The following is a 21,326-nucleotide window of genomic DNA, read 5'->3' as shown; positions in this document are numbered from 1 at the left end:
GGAAACCTTAGACTTAGGAGAAAACCTCAGATTTACCAAAATACTGACTATGTCTGAATTCAAAGCCTTATTCTTTGAATGCTTCTTGGTTTAGCAGCTTTTTCACTGCTGTGACTAAAAGGCCCAATCAGTGCATTTGTAGAGGAGAAAAGGTTTATTCAGCATCTCAGTTTCAGAGGTCTCCATCCATAGACAGCAGGCTCCATTACTTGGGACTCAAGGTGAGGCTGAACATCATGGCAGAGTGTTTGGCAGAGGGAAGCAGCTCATGTGGTGATCAGAAAGCAGAGAGAGGTCTCCTTCTACTTGCCAGAAACAAATATATTCCCCATTGCCACATCCCAATTCCCACCTCCTCAGCTGTAATCTACCACTTTAGTTAGCACTCAGTTAATTCCTATCAGGGGATTAATTCACTGATTGGTTTAAAATTCTCACAACCCAATTATTTCTCCTTTGAACCTTCTTGCATTGTCTCACATGTGAGCTTTTGGGGGGAAACCTTACATGCAACCATAACACTTCTGATCAAAGTAAAAACCCTTTCCAGACCCTTGAACAGCATCTGTTTCAGCAGTTCTAGGCTTCTACCCCCTAAATGCTCCTTATAGGTCTTGCCTAGATCTTCTGCCACATGTTTTGCTACATCCACTGTAACTTCATTTGCCAGTGTAACAGTACCCATAGGAAAGCCAAAGATTCTCTCAGGGAATCTAGCTTTCTGGAGGATTCATATGACTTCAGACATCATGGGTGCAAGGCACTTGGTGGTATAGAAACCAGGTCCATCTTTAGTGATGATCCTCCTCTACCTGTTACACCTGAAGCAATTGTATCCTTGGATGTCTTTTTACTTATGATCTCAAACAGCTGTGCTTGTCCATAGGAGAGAAGTAATACATAGGAGAGAAGTAATACAGTCACTCTCTCAAGTCTTTTGCCAACAGCAGCAAGTTTGGCAGCAATTTGATTAGAAAAACAGTGATCTGGGATCCCTACTGTTACTTCCTTTAGTACTCTGTGCTTAAGACTAAGGTCCTCAAAAATATCTTCAATCACCATGTTGGCCTTTTCAAAACTCTGGTAATTAAGTTGCCTATCCAAGTTGCTGAAAGTAGAATTTCTTTCTAATAATATTAGAACTTCCTTATTTATTTTATCAGACAATATTTTGAATACTTGCTGTTCTTGGCCCTTCCCAGCTACAGCATCTTTTAAATGCAGTCTTCAGTCCTTTATTCAGGTGATGCTACCTCCCTGTCAGCCCCCACCAAGAGTAGCTAGGTGCTTAATATTCTTCTACAGAGATCCAAATTTATTTTTCTTGAACAAGACCTAACTATGATTGTAATGGTTAATTTGAATTGTCAACTTGGTTGGATTAAGAGATGCTGATGATTAAAAGGTTCTGGGTGTATCAATGAGAGTGTGTCAAGGAATGATTAGCATGTGGGATAGCCCACTGAAGTGGAGACCCTCCCTAAGCGTGGGCAGCACAGTCCAATAGGATGATGGCTTGGATGGAATAAAAGTTGGAAGAACAAGGAAGCAACAGCAGATGCAAGCTCAGTTCTTCTTAAATGGGTTCTTGATTGCTGCTGCAATCAACTGAGGATATAAACTCTTGATTCTTAGTCTTCCAAAACAGACTTTGCCAGTGATTCTTGAGAAACCTTTGGTCTTGGACTAGGGTAGCACCTTTGATCCCTCTTGTTCTGGGGCTTCAGCCTCTTGGACTGTGCAGCTACAGGTTCTTTTAGCTCTCCAGCTTGCAGGTGGCTATTATGGACTATTCAGATTCTGGTTGCTTAAGCTAACCTAATGAAAACCCCTTTATAATTATACTTCCTGTTGATTCTGTTCCTCTAGAGAATCCTGACTAATACAATGATAGTCCTATAAAGGCCTTTAATCTTTGGTCATTGCAACCTCTTCAAATTTGAGAATTGATGAGATAACCAGCATCATTCCCTTGATTGGATCCAGTCTTTATCACATACTTTATTTTCAGAGGTGCTGGATAATGATCTTCAGTCTGCTTTCACACTTTTTCTTCCACCTTTTTGTTTCCTGACAAATGGAATATTCATGCTGTATGATGCCAATTTTTTCATCAATATTTTATGTCTTTGGAGAGATCTTATCTGCTAGTCCTTTGGAAAAAGTAACTGTAGCTTTTTCTAAGTATCCAAATATTTTTAACTCTGGAGATTTTCATCTTGGTCTTGGGGATTCCACCAATTGGTCAACCAGTTCACCTAAAACAGGGCTTTTAAGAAAAGGAAGCTCACAAAATATAATACTTCACTTAAAAGAAGAAGTCAGAATCATATTGATAGATGGGTAGACACACAAACGATATGAAAAAGCAAAGGAACAAACCATCCCAGACAACCCATAATGCTCCAACAACTTCATTGACATCACATTGAAAGAAGCGTCAGAGAAGGAATTTAGAAAGTTTATAGTTAAACTGTTCAACAAGAGATGATGTAACGAGTAAAATCCGAGAGAAATAGAAAGTGAAGTATCACTTCAATAAAGAGAGAGATTCTGAAAAAGAACCAAACAGAAATCCTTGAAGAAATTAATGTACCAGATTAAAAATTTAATGGAAAGCATCACCAATAGACTAGACCACATTGAAGACAGATTTTCAGGCCTTGAAGACAAAGTATATAATCTTAAAAATAAAGGCTACCATAGAGAAAAGATGTTAAGAGACCATGAAGAGAATATTCAAGAAACATGGGATAACATGAGAAGACCAAATTTAGGATTCATCAGGATAGAGAAGGCTCTGAAATACAAACTAAATGAACACACAATCTTTTTTTTTTTTAAATTTTAATATTTATTTATTTTTTTAGTTTTCAGCGGACACAACATCTTTGTTTGTATGTGGTGCTGAGGATTGAACCCGGGCCGCACGCATGCCAGGCGAGCGCGCTACCACTTGAGCCACATCCCCAGCCCATGAACACACAATCTTTTCAATAAAATAATATCAGAAAAAATCCAAACCTCAAGAATTAAATGGATATTCAAATACAGAAGGCAGATAGGATTCCAAACATAGAAAATCCCAAAAGATCCACTCCAAGAAAACATTATTATGAAAATACCTAACATACAGAATAAGGAAAGAATTTTAAAAGCTGATAGAGAAAAACAATTGGGCACATTGAGAGGTAAACCAATCTGGATCTCAACTGATTTCTCAACCCAGACCCTAAAGGCTAGGAGGTTTTGGAATAATGTATACCAAGCTCTACAAGAAAATAGATGCCAACCAGGAATATTATACCCAGTAAAATTAAGCTTCAGAATTGATGAAATAAAAACTTCCCATGATGAACAAAAGCTAAAAGTATTTATAACTAGAAAGCCTGCATTACAAAACATACTCAAAAAATATCTTGTGAAGAAGACATGATACCAGCAGAGGGAGGAGCTACACCAGAAGAATAGTCAATCAAAAGAGAATTGAATTCAACTTAAACACTAGAAATAAATCAAAATGACAGGAAATAAAAATCATCTCTTAATAATAACACTGAATGTTAATTGTCTAAATTCTTCAATCAAAAGACAGGGGTTGGCAGATTGGGTTAAAAAATAAGACCCAACAATATGCTGTCTCCTAGAGACTCACCTCATAACAAAAACATCCACTGACTGAAGGTGAAAGTATAGAAAAAAAAAACATTCACATTGATCTCATAAGCAAGGAGGAGTTACTATTCTCATATCAGATAAAGTAGACTTCAAGCCAAAATTAATAAGAAGAGATGAAGAAGTTCATTTCATACATCTTAAGTGAATAATACAACTATAAGAAATAACAATTGTAAATATTTATGCCCCAAACAATGGAGCATCTACATACATCAAAAACACCCTGCTTAATATTAAGAATCAAATAGACCACAACACCATAATACTTGGTAACTAACATACCTTATTCATCAAAGGATAGAGCATCCAAATAAAAACTAAGTAAAGAAGTTATAGAACTAAAAATTACAATTAATAAGTTGGACTCAACAGACATCTATAGAATATTTCATTTATCAGTGACTGAACTCACTTTTCTTCTCAGGAGCACATGGAACATTTTCTAAAATAGACCATATTTTAGGCCACACAACAAATCTTAGTAAATACAAAAAAAAAATAGAGATAATACATTGCATTCTATCAGATTATAGTGGAATAAAATTAAAAATCAATGGTAATATACAAAATAACACCTAGAGGATCTGGGGTTGTGGCTCAGCGGTAGAGCACTTGCCTAGCACATGTGAGGCCCTGGGTTTGATCCTTAGCACCACATATAAATAAGTAAATAAATAAAGGTATTGTGTCCAACTACAACTAAAAAAAATTTAAAAAGTAATAACATCTGGAGACTAAATAATACACTTTAGAATGATGAATGGGTAGCAGATAAAATCTCTGGGACACTATGAAAGGTGATCCTAAAAGACAAGTTCATAGCATTAAGCTCATATATTAAATGAATAGAGAGATACAAAATAAATAATCTAACATTACATCTCAAAGCCCCTGGAAAAATAGGAACAAACCAATACCAGAATCAGTAGAAGACAGATAATAATTAAAATGAGAGCCAAAATCAAATGAAATTGCAATTTAAAAAATTCAAAAATCAATGAAAAAAAAATTGGTTTTTTGAAAGACTACACAAAATTGATAAATTCTTAGCCGGACTAACCAAAAGAAAGAGGGGAAAAAACTCAAATTCTTAAAATCTGAGAAGAAAAAAAAAATATTACCACAGATACTACTGAAATCCAGAGGATTATCAAAAACAATTTTGAAATTTATACCCTAATAAGCTAGAAAATCTTGAAGCCATGGTCAAATTTGTAGAGACATATGACCTACCCAAATTTGACTAGGAGGATATAGAAAAATAGATCAATTTCATGTAATGAAATTGAAGAAGCCATCAAAAGCCTATCAACTAAGAAAATTCCAGAACTGGAAGAATTCTCAGCTTAGTTTTATCAGGTCTTTGAGGAAGAACTTGTATCAATGCTCCTTAAATTATTCCATGAAAAGGAAGGAAATCTTCCAAATTTATTCTACAAAGCTAGTATCACCCTGATATCAAACAGACAAAGGCATAATAGGAAAGAAAACTTCAGAAAAATATGCTTGATGAACATAGATGCAAAAATTCTTGATAAAACACTGGCAAAATTGTGTGCAAAAACACATTAAAAAGATAGTTCAACATTATCAAGTGATTTTTATCCCATCAAGATGCAGCATACAGAAATCAATAAATGTAATTCACAACATAAATAGATGTAAAGAAAAGAGTCACATGACTGTGTCAATAGATGCAGAAAAAGCATTTGTCAAAGTACAGCATCCATGTTTGACACTAGAAAAACTAGGGATAGAAATAACATACCTCAACATCATAAAGGCTATATATAACAAACTCAACAAGAAGGCCAATATCACTCTAAATGGAGGAAAAACTGAAACCATTGCTTCTAAAAACAGGAACAAGACAGTGATGCCCATTTTCACCACTCCTATTCAGCATAGTCCTTGAAATTAAAAGGATGCAATTAGGAAAAGAAGAGCACACTCTCTGTTTGCCAGTGGCATGATCCTATATTCAGAAGACCCAAGAAATTCCACCAGAAAACTTCTAGAACTCATAAATGAATTCAGTAAATAAGCATATAAGGATACAAATCAACACCCATAAATCAATTGTGTTCCTACACTCCAGTGATGAATCAGCTGAAAGAGAAGTTAGGAAAATTATTTCATTCACAATGGACTCAATCTAACAAAGGTGTGAAGGACCTCTACAATGAAAACTATAGAACACCAAAGAAAGAAATTGAAGGAGAGCTTAGAAGGTGGAAAGACCTTTCTAAGATAGGCAGAATTAATATTGTCAAAATAACCATACTAACAAAAGTGTTATACATATTCAAAACAATTCCCATTAAAATTCCAGTATGCTCTTCATAGAAATAAAAAAAAAAAACAGTCATGAAATTCATTTGAAAAAAATAAAAGACCTAGAATAGCGAAAGCAATCCTAAGTGAGAAAAGCAAATCAGGAATCATCAAAATACAAGCACTTAAATTGTACTATCCTAACAAAAAACAGCATAGTATTGGCACCAAAACAGGCATAAAGGCCAATGGAACAGAATAGACGCAGAGATAAACCCACCTTGATAAAGGTGCCAAAAACATACATTGGAGAAAAGATAGCAGTTTAACAAATGGTGCTGTGAAAACTGAAAATCTATATGTAGTAGAATTAAATTTAACCCCTCTCACCCTTCACTAAATTTAATGTGGATCAAAGACCTAGGAATTGGACCAGAAATGCTGCACCTGCTAGAAGAAAATGTAGGCCCAATTCTCCAACATGTTAGCCTAGGAACTGACTTCCTTAACAAGACTCCTAAAGTGCAAGAAGTAAAATCAGAAATCAATAAGATGTCATCAAAAAGCTGTTTCATTGCAAAAGAAATGATTATGAATGTGAAGAGAGAGCCTATAGAATGGGAGAAAATCTTTACCACCTGCTCCTCAGATAGGGCATTATATTCTCCAGAATATAAAAAGAACTAAAAAAACTTAACACCAAAATCATCATCATCATCATCATCATCATCCGATCAATAAATGGACAAAGGAACTGAACAAGCACTTTATAGAAGAAGAAACATGAATGGTCAACACATATATGGAAAAATGTTCAACATCTTTAGCAATTAGAGAAGTGAAAATTAAAACTACACTGAGATTCCATTTCATTCCAGTTGGAATGGTAATTATTAAGCATACAAGTAACAATAAATGTTGGTGAGGATGTGGGGAAAAGGTACACTCCTACCTTGCTGTTGGGACTGCAAATTGGTGCAACCACTCTGGAAAGCAGTATGGAGATTCCTCAAAAAACTAGGAATGGGACCACCATTTGACCCAGGTATATCACTCTTTGGTATATATCCAAATGATTTAAAATCAGCATACTACAGTGATGAAGCCATGCTAATATTTATAGCTGCAGAATTCATGTTAGCTAAACTAAGGAGCCATACTAGGTGCCCTTCAACAAATGAATGGATAAAGAAAATGTGGTGTACATACACAATGAAGCATTACTCAGCCATAAAGAAAGCTTTATGACATTTGCCAGTAAATAGATTTATCTGGAGATTATCATGCTAAGTGAAATAAGCCCATCACAAAAAACCAAACGTTGAGTGTTTTCTCTGCTATATCCAAGTTAATCCCCAATCAAAGAGCAGGGAATGTAAAAATAAAAAGAAGTTCAGTGGAGTTGACAATGGGAAATGAAGAGTAGGGAAGAGGGTTTGGAAAAGGAAGGCAGTGGAATGAATCTGATATAATTTCTTATGTACATATATAAATATAACATAGTGAATCTCACGATGGTGTACATGCACAAGAAATTAATTAAAAAAATAAATAGGGTAAATGGCAGATCTGTGAAGTAGAGGAAAGGGAGCAGGGCTTTCAGGGAGGCAAGAGGAAGAGGAGTTCCTAGGGACTGCATTAGAACCTGATATATTCCATGCTTTTGTAATTATGTCAAAATGGATTCTTCTGTCATGTATAAATAAAAAGAACCAAAAACGACAACAAAAAAGAGTCCAAATATAGAATATTCTGGAATAGGTAAACCTATCAAGAAACCAAAAAGATCACTGGTTGCCTGAGTTTGGGGAGCTAGCAGGGAGGGAGGGAGGAATGAAAATATCAGAGAGGACTTTTAGGGCAGTGAAAACATTCCATGTGACACTATGATGACTTCAGTTGTTATACCTGAGTCTCAGTATCATTATATATAAAATAAAGATGATTAAAAGATTAGATAATTTGACAAACACCTAGAATTAATTCATTATAATAATAGCCTCAAAAACTTACATATGCATAAGTGTGTCTGGTGCTATAATTTATTTTTGTTACTAACTCATTTATTTTGATTAATTTTCTTTTTACCTGTCAATTTGTTTTAATTCAAAGTGTTTATTTATTAACCATCACTGAGTGAGATGTGTTTTCTTGAAATTTAAAATATTGTCATTGACAGGTATATTTGACAAAAATACAAAAAATTCCTATAAATATTACTAAATATTATAGGATGCCAGAGTTTATTGATTATATATTTAGCATTGTATTTAGAATTCCTTCCTTACTTATTTAACTTCAATTTTTTTAAAATGAGTAATAAAATTCTTCTTTGTACTGGTAAAGAAACTAAAGTTCAAAAAAGTTATGAAGTCTGCTAAAAGTGACATTGTTGGATCTAGGGTATATACTTTTCTGTAAATAATGGGGATGATTTTTTATGTAAAAAGAGATTCAAATCACCCTGAAATTTAAAGCTTAAGTTTCTAAAAATCCTGCTGCTTTTAAATGAGACAATTGTCTGAAAAGATTGATCTGAACTGCATTTTCTCTTTTGCAGATTCACACAATTTACTACTCTATCTTTTGGCTTTTGAGTTGACACATTATTGCACTTGCTAAGCAACATCATCTCTAATTGCTGCATGTCCCTATGATTTATTATTTGTAGTTGAATCTTGATAAAAGAATTTTTAAACTTTTGAAAAAGATTTTTTTAAACAGAATTTTAGATTTCCAAGGAAAATGTTGTGAAATTAAACCTTTATTTTTTTTCTTGCATAATGAAAACAAATGACTTAATTATTCATTTATGAGTTTTGGACAATTCTTAAGGATTTGCTCAAACTTCATTTAACCAAGTTTTATCTAATTTGGAGTGGTGCTTCTTAGATCTGAATGTGCAGATGAGTCAACTGAGATAATTATTAAAATGCAGATTGTGAATTAGTAAGTTTGTCCTGGTCCTCAGTATATACTTTCTACCAAGATCCAAAGTTTTGCTTCTGTTTCTCATGTCATACTACATTTTGAGTAACAGAGGCTTAAAGAATCAATATTCCATGCTGTATTTGATGATGTGCTCATGAAGCTATTTGAAATTTTTACTGTTTGTATTTTCTTTTAAACTTCTGTGCAAGAGTTTATGTACTGAATTAATTCACGATGGTATAAATGGTTTAATTGATTGTCTTTGTCCTGGTAGAAGATTTGTGGCCATGCTAATGGCAGATAGATTTGACATTTGAACTTGTGTATGTGACTCCTTGAAAAAACCCTGCCATAAGTGTTTCAAGAAATTTGCTTTCAGAGTATATTGTGAACACTGTTTCTAAGTTATAAATTGTAAGTTAATATTTGAAAAAAATTGTCTTCACCCTTAGGACTAGGAGCACTCTTTCCATTGCCCAATCAAGTGGATGGAACAATTGAGATATAATGGTATATTTGCATATAATTAAATATGGTTTAGTGCTTTGGCAACCTAAAAGATATTTTAAAGTGCCTACTTCAGGATTTTAATTTCCTTCCTGTTCCTGCCAGTTTTAACATTGCATTTAACATTTATCATTTTGATATTTTAAAATCTGACATCCAATTTATCATTCTGTTTGCTATTTTTTAAAAATGAAGTTCTTACTATCTCTCATCTTAAAATCTATTTTCTCAGAGTTCCACGATATTTTGAGTTTTACAGCTTTTGGGACAAGTTTTCCCAACTACTTGTCCTAGTTTAGGCCTATTCTCAGTGTGGGTTTCTTCTTGATCTTTACAGTTGAGGTTTCTTATTTTGCTTTAGCCAGTTCTGAAAGGTCACAAATATTGGCTGTTACGAAGATCAAGTACATTATATCCACTCTAGTGTCACTTCTTCATGACTCACGAGACCAGCTTTACCCTCAAAATAGCCTGGCAACCCTGAAAGTGCATGTCATCCCAAAGACATAGTTTTAAAGAGCATGGACTTGTGAGTAATAAAGTCCAGATGGAAGTCAACTACAAATATTCAGGTAAATTTTACCTCTAACCATTACAAATTAATAAAGCCAAATTTGATGATTATGTTGGTATAGTTGTTTTCAAGATCTCACTTTAAAACCAAATTGCTATCTATTTCCTGCAGAAATGAAAGATTACATGACTTTTACAGTAAATGTTACTTAAAATTTTTTTCCCCTAATTCTTGGCAATATATCTGGGGTCAGATGGCAAACCTTTGGATGCTTACTACTTTGGCAGTTCCCCAGAGTTTAGTAGTATTAATGTTTTAGTTTCCTAATAAAAGTTTGAATGTATTCAATTTCTCAAGTACATTATGTCATTTGAAGAGATAGGATAATGGCAAAAAGGAATATAATAACCTTGAGATTTTTAAATATTGATTTTGGAAACACTTCACACTAAAATCATTCAGTATAATTAGTTGATCTCGTTTTCCTATCTATTGTATTTATAATTCTTACAGAAATATTTTAAGGCATAATAGGTTGCCAGCAGGAGCTTAAGTAGTAAAAATGAAGAATGGATGTCATTATGATAATTTTGGGGAACATTTCCTCCAATTCTATTTCTGTATTCAATAACTGTTTAATTGTGCATTTATTGTTATATTCATCACTGTGCCTTTACTAGATTTGTTTGCTGACATCAGAATCAAGTATAACCGACTGCTGATTCATTTTCACTAAGAAATCACACTTGAAGCATATAAAGTTCAACAGATCCAAAACCAGTTTTGCGATTGGTCAGTGTTGTCCATATTCATTTCTCCTTTGAAGAAAATATCTTCCAGCTGTATTTTGATTCTTTTTAAATCTTCTCCCATCAAATATGTCACTAAATTCTTTTAGTCTAGCTTTCTAATTTCTGAAATCATCTCTTTTTTCTCATCTCATTTTAACTATTGCTGTAACTTTCTTATTGTTCTGTGTTCTTATATTCTCTTTCCAACCCTCTACCAACATGAGAAAGCACTTACAGAGGGGAAGGTAGGGAAAAATGTGACTTTCATTCTTCATTTTTGTCCATGTGATGACTGCAATTCCAGCCCTGAGTTTTGAGGAAAGAAGTGCATCAACAAAATGTGATTTAAGCCATTTTCCAATAAGCATGTCCTTTTTATAACATTTTTTTTTCTTCTTCTCATGTACTCCTGTTTGGGAGCCAAAGGAAAATGCAAGAATAGGTTTTTCTTTGGCTGTATAATCAGATGTGTGCTGTATCTCCACTCTATGATATTTTTACTGGACACTTTTGAATATTGAAGCCATATTTTGATTGCTACTAATGTAAGTTTTTATTTTTAAAAGACCTAAGAAGAAAGACTAGAAAGCACAAAACAAATATGCATTTTTAAAATTCTTAAGTGACAATTGCTCCATAATTCAGGAAGATTATCAAACATAATATTTATTATAAATAATATAACAAATATTTTTTTATGGTCAGGAAATCTGTAATGTTATACAGAGATGTTTACTGACTTTTTCAATCAGAACCATCTAGTTGGGTAAATATGAATATGAACCCAGCTTTGTACTTTTCTCATTGAGTTTATGTTATTATTTTTGGGATCCTAGTGGTAGTGTTTCTGCAGACAATCATCATCAGTTTTTCTCCCTCCTTTTTTATTTATGCAGTTATGAAGAAATGGTATGGTAAAAGGTAATTGTTTAGGACTAAGGAACAGTGGATAATAAAAATTTCCTTTTCAGTCAAAGGAAAAAAAAAACTTTCTTTGGTCAGGTTGTGGAAATAGTTACTATTTAAGTTTTTGTTGGGAGTATCTCTGGTTGTTATATGTATCTGGGTTAAAGCAACTCATTGTGAAGAGAAAGGCCAATGGATTGAATAAGATTTATTTCATCTTAATATGTGCAAATCATGTCTTTAGATATATAAATAGGGCATAAATACATGTGTTTATATGTGGGTAAACTTATACATAAAAATAGTAATCAAATAGGTGGGTATTAGAAGTTATTATTTCTGTTGTTATTCCTTTACCAAAGAGGCAAACATCTATACTCCATTGAAAACATGGATTTTTTTCATGTTACTGTTGTAAATTAACTTGTGATGATCTCCACGAAAACTGATGACAACTTATATTTGAAAAATGCAGATAGCATTTATTATTATCAATTGTGATCAGCTACAGTGAAGATGTTCTTTGAAAATGTACTGCTTTAAATTAAAATGCTTAAAAAGTAGGAATAATAAAATAAAATGAAAAAAAAATTCAGGCTTTTCAAAGTTGGGATGTGAATGTGTCCATTTTTAATGAGGAAAATGAGGTCAGCATCATTTGGGGTCATTAAGGAGAACAGAGTATAGTACCAATTAGTGACTATTCTCAGGAGACCATAGTGACACAGTTTTTAATTCTGCTGCCAGGTGGCGCTGTGTGGTAGTAGGTATAGACTTGTGCAAGGCATAAAGTGGTCCTGATCTGACTATTGTGTTACTGACCCTGGTAGCTGATTCTACTGGAAGTGTGAATATAAACTTACTTTTACAAATTTCCAAATCACCTCTATGACTATAGTTAAATAGGTCGTCTTAAAGTTCTCTTTTGATGAGAGGCTTTTGTACTCGTGAGTGTATCTTAAGAGATTCGATAAAAGATTTTTAGTTTCCAGAATGTACTGTCTTTCACTATAACTAGTGCTATGCCTTATAAATACTGTGGTTTAAGAATAAATGATGCAGTGTTAAAAATAAAATTCTTTTGTTGTCAATAGAGAACTTTTTACTTTGGAAGATCAGACTAGTAGGAGTTTAAAGGTAGTGAATGGAGAAAATATTTATAATGTTAGTTTAACATTTATAAGCATACACTTAAGGTGGTTTATTTTTTCAGAGAAAAGCTTTCTATATAATATTATTTCAAAAAGTATATTTTTGCCCCATCATAGTCAATTAAGATCATTCTTGAAACAGTCAACTTTCTGGTTGCTATTTTTCTTTCATCATGATGTAATTTGGTGCTTTCCTCTTTATTATTATAAAGGCTTGACTTAAAAATTACTCTCAAATCAATCTTTACACAGGAAGTTTTTAAGTTCCATGTAAGTAGCATATGTCAGTTCCTAAATTATTTTAATTGTTAATTCAATTTTCTCTATTATGATTATGAATTTAAATCCTTCAAATTTGTTCTTTGAATATAAAATACATATATTGTTTTGGATTTTTAAAAGGTGGCATTTAAAATATATGGGTGTTTTTGCTATCTATAAGAAATAGGACTGTTTTTCTGGTTTCTAACCTTAACTAGTTTTAGAGTCATCTAGGTACTACAGTGGCTAGCAAAACATGTGAATTTATGGATGTATCTTGAATGTATTGATACTTAAGAAGGTTCATGGTTTATGGAGGAAACATTCAGACAGAGGGAGCCATATTTAGCAGTAATTTTTAAATTTTCTGTTAAAATTTATTATGGCAATGTAAGGAAAGTGGAGTAGTGTGAATCACAGATTCTGAATTAGTTTCCTAGTGTCTGTAAAGGAAAATGCCTTTACTGAATGTTAATTAATAGGGACATATTTCTTAGAGTGGTTCTTTTTTTAATATATACATTTATTTTATTTATTTTTATGTGGTGCTAAGGATTGAACCCAGTGTCTCACATGTGCTAGGCAAGCGCTCTACCACTGAGCTATAACCCCAGCCCCTTAGAGTAGTTCTTATTGAATAATCACACCATGCTGGCAGCAAATGAAATCCAATACAGGTTGGACAAGAGCTGTGGCTTCAAGGAGTTTTCAGTTTAATGGTTGATAGAAAATTCTAATTGAAAAGAATTTATGGAACCAAAGGATGCTAATTACAGTGTTATGAGAACAGCATAAATGTTTTACAGGAGAATGGGAGTAAAATAAAATATTGATTCATCCCTATGACATGATACTTAAAAACATCTTTTCAAGATAGGATCTTAATTAGAAAATTTGTATTCCATCCATGTGTAATACTTCAGAATACACTCTACTGTCATGTGTATCTAAAAAGAACAAATAAAAAATAAAAGAATATATGATGGATAAATGCTCAGCATTTATAATTGGAAAATAAGGTAATGTATAACTAAATAAGAGTGTATAACTTATTTCATATATGATGAACTCAATATCTATTAAATAATTGGAAAATATATACTTAAAAGATTTTAATCAAAACGTTAAAAGCAATTATTTCTGGATAGTAATATTATAAATGACTTTTTTCTTTTTTTGCCCTGGAAAATTTTCTTCACCATATGTATTATTTTTATAATATAAAAATGTTTTTTATAACCCAGAAATACATATAAAGACCATGTTTTAGTTTTAATTTATGCTAAAAAGTATTTAAACATTTTATTTTCAATGTAAGTTAGGACACTGACTGATTAAAAGAATTAGGTTCTTTGCAACATTACAAATTTATTATGTCTCTCTTACCCTCAAACTGGGCTAAATATTTCATAGTGCAATGCCATACCTCCTTAAACATCCTTAGTTGTAACTGATGAGTGAATATCTTGTACTTAGCTTTAGACAAAAGCTTATTTTTCTCTTATTATGAGTATCGATGCATAACACTTAGATCTAAGTGAAGGAGAGATGACAGGTGCAATTAATGAATGTGCTAAGTAAATCTTAAACAATGGTTTATAAGCTGTTTTTTTTTGTGACTAACTGGTATCATTTATTGAACAGTTACTCTGAACCAGGTATTGTGTTAAAAGCATTTTAAGTTTGATTCCTGTAACTAACTTGTATGCCAAATATTGTTCTTTCCATTTTATAGACAAGTATCTGAGGCTCAGAAGGCTAATGGATTACCAAAAATGACAAAATTAATTAACTGCAGAGGGAGGAAATGAAACTAGATCTTTTAGACTTCAGTTATACACTTCTAATTGTAAATTAATTCAGGTGTTTGGCCACATAGACAAATTGCTTTCTGGGACTCAATTAGTTTCTCATATGTAAATTGAAGGACTTGGGTAAAGTTGAAGTGTTGCTCAAATTTTCCTAATAAGAATTTACTTTTAATTTTTGAAAATCTTATGTTTGTATTTGGGGTCAGACAAAGGGTTCTAATAATTCTGGTTGCCGAAAGTAGAAACAACTTGGAAATTGACCAGGTAAGCATACCTTTTAAATTTTTGGTAGATTGGAATTGACTGTGTCTGGGATTTCTGGGTCCCCATAGGACTATCAGACAATAATAGTTCGTGTTTCCAAAATGTAAATTTTATTGGCCCAAAAGTACTGTATTTAGCCTTATAAGTAAAAAATGTGTAAGATCAGTTTTAAAGAGAATATAAGAAGAGTGTAACAATATTTTGTATAGGTAGAATTACTTATTTGTTGCAAAGAGACCAATAATATTTAAATGAAACAATTGTCAGGTTAGAAAACAATTCATCATAGTGAAAAAAGTAATGCAATAAAAGGAGAAATAATAGAATCTCATGATGGGAGTATGGACTCTATATTTGAAAATATTTTGCTGAGAACACTTTGATACCAGGGACAGATGAAGTGAATGACCTCACAGGGTTTTTCTAATTTCCGTGATTCCATAGGAGAGCACTCTGGAGGTGCCTTGCTTATGACACTTCTGGATTTACATTTTATCACATAATGAACTGCTGAATGATTTTGGTTGAAATGGTTTCCTTATTATTGTACAAGTCATCCTATTATTGAATGGAGCACCCCTATGTACTCCACAAAGCTCAAAACTGAAACTTGACTGTAATGGTTTTCTAAGTTCATTTCATAATCAGTGATGCAGTGCTTCATATTCATATTCATAAACACTGGAGGTCTTGGGAGCTCCACATGTGACCAATATTATCTGCAATTAAAACTTTGCAATTTGTTTTTATAAAATGTAAAAAATGACCAAAATAGTATAGAAACCATAGAGTGCAGATTTCCTTTTTATTAGTACAATTATTTTTCTTCCATCTATACAGCACCCAATTTAGGGCAAAGACAAAACGAAAGTGTATCTTGAATATGCATCACAGGTTCCAAAAATGAAAAGAAATTGGATTTGGATAGCACTTACTCAATAGACAGATATGATACATGGTAAGAAGGTGCACTGTCTGCCCTGTGATAGATTAAACTACTTTGTAGGAAAATTACTGTGAGCCAGTCACCACCACCACCGTGGCTAAATCTTTAATAAAATTCTCTTCCATATTCAGGAGTGAGGTATGAAGTACACAATAAGCAAAGTGTAGTAGAATGCCATTTATCAAACACTGGCCAGGTCTGTAATCTTCTGCTTTATCCTTTCTTTGTACTTTATTTGTCTTTATTGTTACAAGAAGGAATATTTACCCAGAGCAGTGGGCATGAAACCCAATAAACCTCCTCCTTCTCTTCTTTCCCCTTTTTATATTCCCTTTTGTCAGTTTTGTCAGTATAACTTGTTTGTTTTCATCTAGGTGGTCCTTTGCTTGTTTGGCATTCTTTTCTCTGGCTTTTGTTTTTGAAATGTGCACTTAGGCTATGAGAAATGATATCAAAACTACAGGAAATGCAATGGGAATGCTAACAGCTACCATGAAGGACAGTTGAACGTGCATTTGGTAATGACTCTGAATGCTTTTTGGCAGGATAGAATGGTAAAATGTTGTAGATAGCCCCTGGGTGGCAGTGCACAACAAGTCCTGATGCCAACAAAATCATTTTCAGTATAAAGATTCATATATGTATGTATGTTTATGTGTATATGTTTTTATATACATATGGTATATATGTGTATGATATATGTGTATTATATATATAGGATATATATGCGTAATATATGTAAATGTTTATATGATTGTACACATTAATATGTATGTACTTGTATGTGATATCTATATCTTCAACATTCATATATACATTATATATAAGTGCACTACATATTTATATAGCTGCCTCCAAACTAAGAACTTAAAACAGTAGCTTTCTCTTTGAAAGATACAAACTCTCAAAACAATTTTTCCATGTGTCTTAAATACAATAATGATAATATTGCTAATAATAATCAGTGCTTTATAAAATTTGATGCTAAAAAGTTTCTGGATATCACAGCCTTGTTATGATATCTGAATTGTCTTTGAAACCATGCAGCTGTATGTACAGATGCAGAAGAGTCCAGAGAATAGTAAGCATGTGGCTGGAGGTGCTTTGTGCCCCTCAGTCTGCATGCTACCAGTCTATATGGAAAGCTTAGGGGTAAATTATTTTTAGAAGTATTATAACCCATTTTATTGTTTAAATTGCAATTTTATGTCAAAACATTTATGATCAGGCTCACTCTGTACGCGACTGAAAGACAACAATTATGGAGAGTGATAGGGTAACAATGGTAATGATAACTGCATTTATAAATACAAATAAAATTTAAATTTAAATTCTAAAATAGTAGTTTTGATAGAGATAGCCATGATTCTTGTGATAGAGAAAATTCTTTGAGGGCAGATGACTCTGTATGTGTGTCTATATGTGTGTATATCTCCTTTGCTATAGTTTCTTCCTTTCAATTAAATGTACATATTATGTAGCTGTAGGGATAGTGGTAATAAATAGAAATATTCTATATTCAGATTGACAATTATCATAATTTTGTTACATTATGATAAAACTGAATTTCTGAATAAACTATATAATTCAAACATTAGTTCCTAAAAATTTTGTTCACTTGCTGTTACCTGGTATTGGTCTATTTGCCTGTCACCTGAGAATATACTCCTCATAAAAAATTGATAATTTTCTATATGAAGTGTAGAAAGATGGAGGGAGAGGAAATTTGAATCTTGAGACATAATTCAAGAGTGAGAAGTCATTCTGTCCACTTGGTACCAGTGGGCTTCATATATTTTTACAATTCATGAATTTTCTTTATTTCTAATGTTCCTACCATAAGTAAAATTGAAAAATCTACAGTTCAGTCATGTTCCTTTAATTCTTTATTTTAAAAAAAATTTGGAGCATTAACATAATGGCTATAACAATAAAAAGGGTTGACATTGTGCAATTGCCTTGTGTGTGCATAAAATTAAAACTATACATGTGGGTTAGAAATAGTATCTTCTCTTCACAAGATATCCCCGAGGTCTCTTAAAATCAGCCATACATTGCCAAACTCTATATTTTGTCTTCCTTTGCCCCTTCTTCTCTTCAGCAAAGTTAATAACTTCTATCATGAAGGAAAGAAAATCAATTTATTTATGCCCTACCTTGTTTCAAAAAGAAATTAAGGTGACTTACAAAGATATATAAAATAAATTTAAAACTAAGCGAGGGAAATGAAGCCGAGGGAAAGCCAGAGGAGGAGGGAATAGTGGAGCACAAAGTGTAACTAGGGATCCAAATGCCCTCTGTAAAGCTTTAGGTACTAGTTAGATGTGGATTGCAGGTTTAGTCCTCAGCTCTCTTGCAGCCAACACTAATATGGAGATAATTAATTCCAAAATATAGGCTCCGCAACAAGTGCATAAACAGGTTTCTCAGGAGATGTGCAGCTAGTTCAGAGTACACAGGCTCATGGGAAATTTATCTTCTGGTCTTCACAGAGAGGACACTGTGTAATTTAGGAAATGTATTTGAAAATCTGTTCCAAACACTCACATTAGTACAATGAAAACTGGTTGTGGATTGTATAATTCTTTAGCCTATGGTAATATAATGAAAACTAGTTGTAGATTATGTAGCATGTTGAAAAGCAAAAGTCAGTGAAAGCAAGTCAAAGGTTATTATGCAGCCCACAGTCATCCACTGAGTGTTGAACACTGTAGCAGATTGAAAACAGTAGTGTGCAAGAACCACAGTCCTGCTCTCATCAAACTTATAATCTTTCTCTGAAAGTCAACATTGACAAACTAGTTATATGTGTGATGAAAAGTCCTGCCAGTATTCAAAAGTATTCAACACACACACACACACACACACACACACACGTGACATTTCTAAGAATGCATCTTTTAATTCATATTGATTAGTGGTGAGTTCAAAATCTGCTTGCTGTCAAGAAGCTGATAATTATTCTATTTTTTCTGGGTTGCTAATTGAGAGCAAAGCCACATGCTTCTTGGGTCAGTGGGGGTGAGGCTAGAAATACAATGAGAATTGAGAGAATTTCATAATTAGTGATATTTTATTCATCCACATGGAGGGTTTTGTTTGCATAATTTTTCAATTATGAGTCTCTTATCTTTTGCAATGTGTTTAGCCTTTAAATTTTATTTTTCGGGTATAACTCACATACTTTAGAATTTTTAAACACATTTCCTATCAATAGTAACTATGAAGAGCATGTATCTCACAAACAGATAATAGGTATGTGAAAAAATGTACAACATCACTAGCAATCAGGAAAATGCAAATCAAAGCAACAATGAGATTTCATATCACTCCAGTCAAGCTGGCAGTTATCAAGAATACAAACAATAATAGATGCTGGTCAGGATGTGGGGAAAAAGGTACATTCATACATTGTTGGCAGGACTGGAAATTAGTACAATCACTCTGGAAAGTCGTAAGGAGATTCCTTAAACAACTAGGAATGGAATCACCAAATAATCAGCTATTCCACTCCTCAGTATTTACCCAAAAGAATTAAAATCAGCACAGTATAGTGATATAGTCAAATCAATGTTCATAAGCAAGGCAACTTACAATAGCCAAGATATAGAACCAGCCCAGGTGCACATTAGTAGATGAATGGATTAAGAAAATGTGGTATATATACACAACGGAATTTTACTCAGCCATAAAGAAAAATGAGATTATGGGATTTGCTGGTAAATGGATGGAACTGGAAAACATCATGCTAAGTGAAATAAGCCAGACTCAGAATGTCAAGGATAGAATTTTTTTTTTTTGTCATATGCAGAAGTTAGAACAAAGTAAGGGAAAAAACAGAGGTGGGTAAGATATCATAAAAACCTAAGGAAGTCCAGTGGAGTAAAAGAAGGAGGTTGACAGCCAAGGGAGCAAGGACAGGAAAGGGGAAGAAATGTGAACTGAATCTGGCAAAAGTATACTATATGGATGTATAAGTATACAACAGTGAATTTTACCATCATGTCTATTTACAAAGAATCAATCAAAAATAAATAAATAAATGAGTGGAAGAAAGACTAGTAGAGACTGGGGAATAAGTGGAGAGAGGACAGGGAACCAGGAACTAAAACTGAGTAAATTACACTCCATACATATATGATTATGTCAAAATGAACTCAACTATAGTGTACAACTATATTGTATTGATAGAAGAAAAAGAAATTATGTTTCTGAAAAGTGATTGTTTAGAAGGCATAGTTTTTTACCAGGGAAATATATACTTCTATTTGGAAAAAAACATTTTAAGACATTGAAGAAATTTTTTTCATTAACAATTTAATTAGAATGTAATAGTTCTTGTTGTGGTCCTATTTAACCTGTTGTCATTAGTGTTGAGCATAATTTCATTTTAAAATATAGAGATACAACATTTCAGACAGTCTGTTTTTTTTTTTTGGTTCTGTATTTCTCTAAGAATGGCCTTATTTGTTTATTTTTAAAATTATTTTTAAGGCCCATAATTAGATTGCTTCATATGGTGTGCTTCTCTTTTGAATATGTTTGTGAAAGTGTGGGGAGGGAGGAGAAGGTATCTACTGAAATGGTTATAAATCCAATATTATGATAAAAAATAAAAATAAAAAACCTCCCAGCAAATTCTGGCTCCATAATAAGCTGGAAAGCACAACTATTCATTGGTAGCTATTTTCCCACAATCAGGCATGTACTTATAAGGAACCACTTGCTGTTTAGTATGAAATTTTTCGCTAGTGTGGATGGGATCTGGCAACTCCTCTCAAGAAAGTAATACCCAAGTCCAATTATTTTGATTAGCAGTCTTCCTTTGAGGCTTTTCCTATAGCCACAAACCTTTGGTCATATTAAACTCCCACTCCCTCCCTCTCCCTGCTCCCATACCTCCCCCCCAAACCACCACCCCCCCCCCCCCCGACTTTTTTTTCCAGAAAAGCTCAGTGTGGGATAATGGAACTCATCTTCTACACACTGAGATATTAGAAGAATCATAATTTCCCCTTTTAAAGTGGCCATGTCTGTGAGAAATGGGGATAGGAGATAAGCAATAGTTTCATCTCTTCCCTGGATAATACAGAAATCTCATGACCTTTAGAATATTCTTAGAAAACAGTCTTCATGCTGGTCTCCGTTGCCCCCTCACTCCCACCATAATCCTCAGATTTTAACTGTATGTGAAACACAGGGAATTTGTTGCCTTTTCTTCTCTCTCAGATAAATATAAACCCATAGAAATATTAATTTTTTTTTACACTTTTACAGACTGATTCTAGGAGA

At 33.1% G+C, this 21,326-nt stretch overlaps 1 pseudogene; it reads right to left on the bottom strand.

Annotated features, from left to right (window-relative positions):
• Positions 1 to 445: 445 nt before the first annotated feature.
• LOC114086891 (trifunctional enzyme subunit alpha, mitochondrial pseudogene) overlaps positions 446 to 21,326 on the bottom strand; it is a 36,289-nt pseudogene continuing 15,408 nt past the window's right edge.

Source organism: Marmota flaviventris, chromosome 6 (assembly GCF_047511675.1).
Source record: "Marmota flaviventris isolate mMarFla1 chromosome 6, mMarFla1.hap1, whole genome shotgun sequence".
NCBI classification, from domain to species: Eukaryota; Metazoa; Chordata; class Mammalia; order Rodentia; family Sciuridae; genus Marmota; species Marmota flaviventris.
This window is presented reverse-complemented; position numbering and strand designations above follow the sequence as displayed.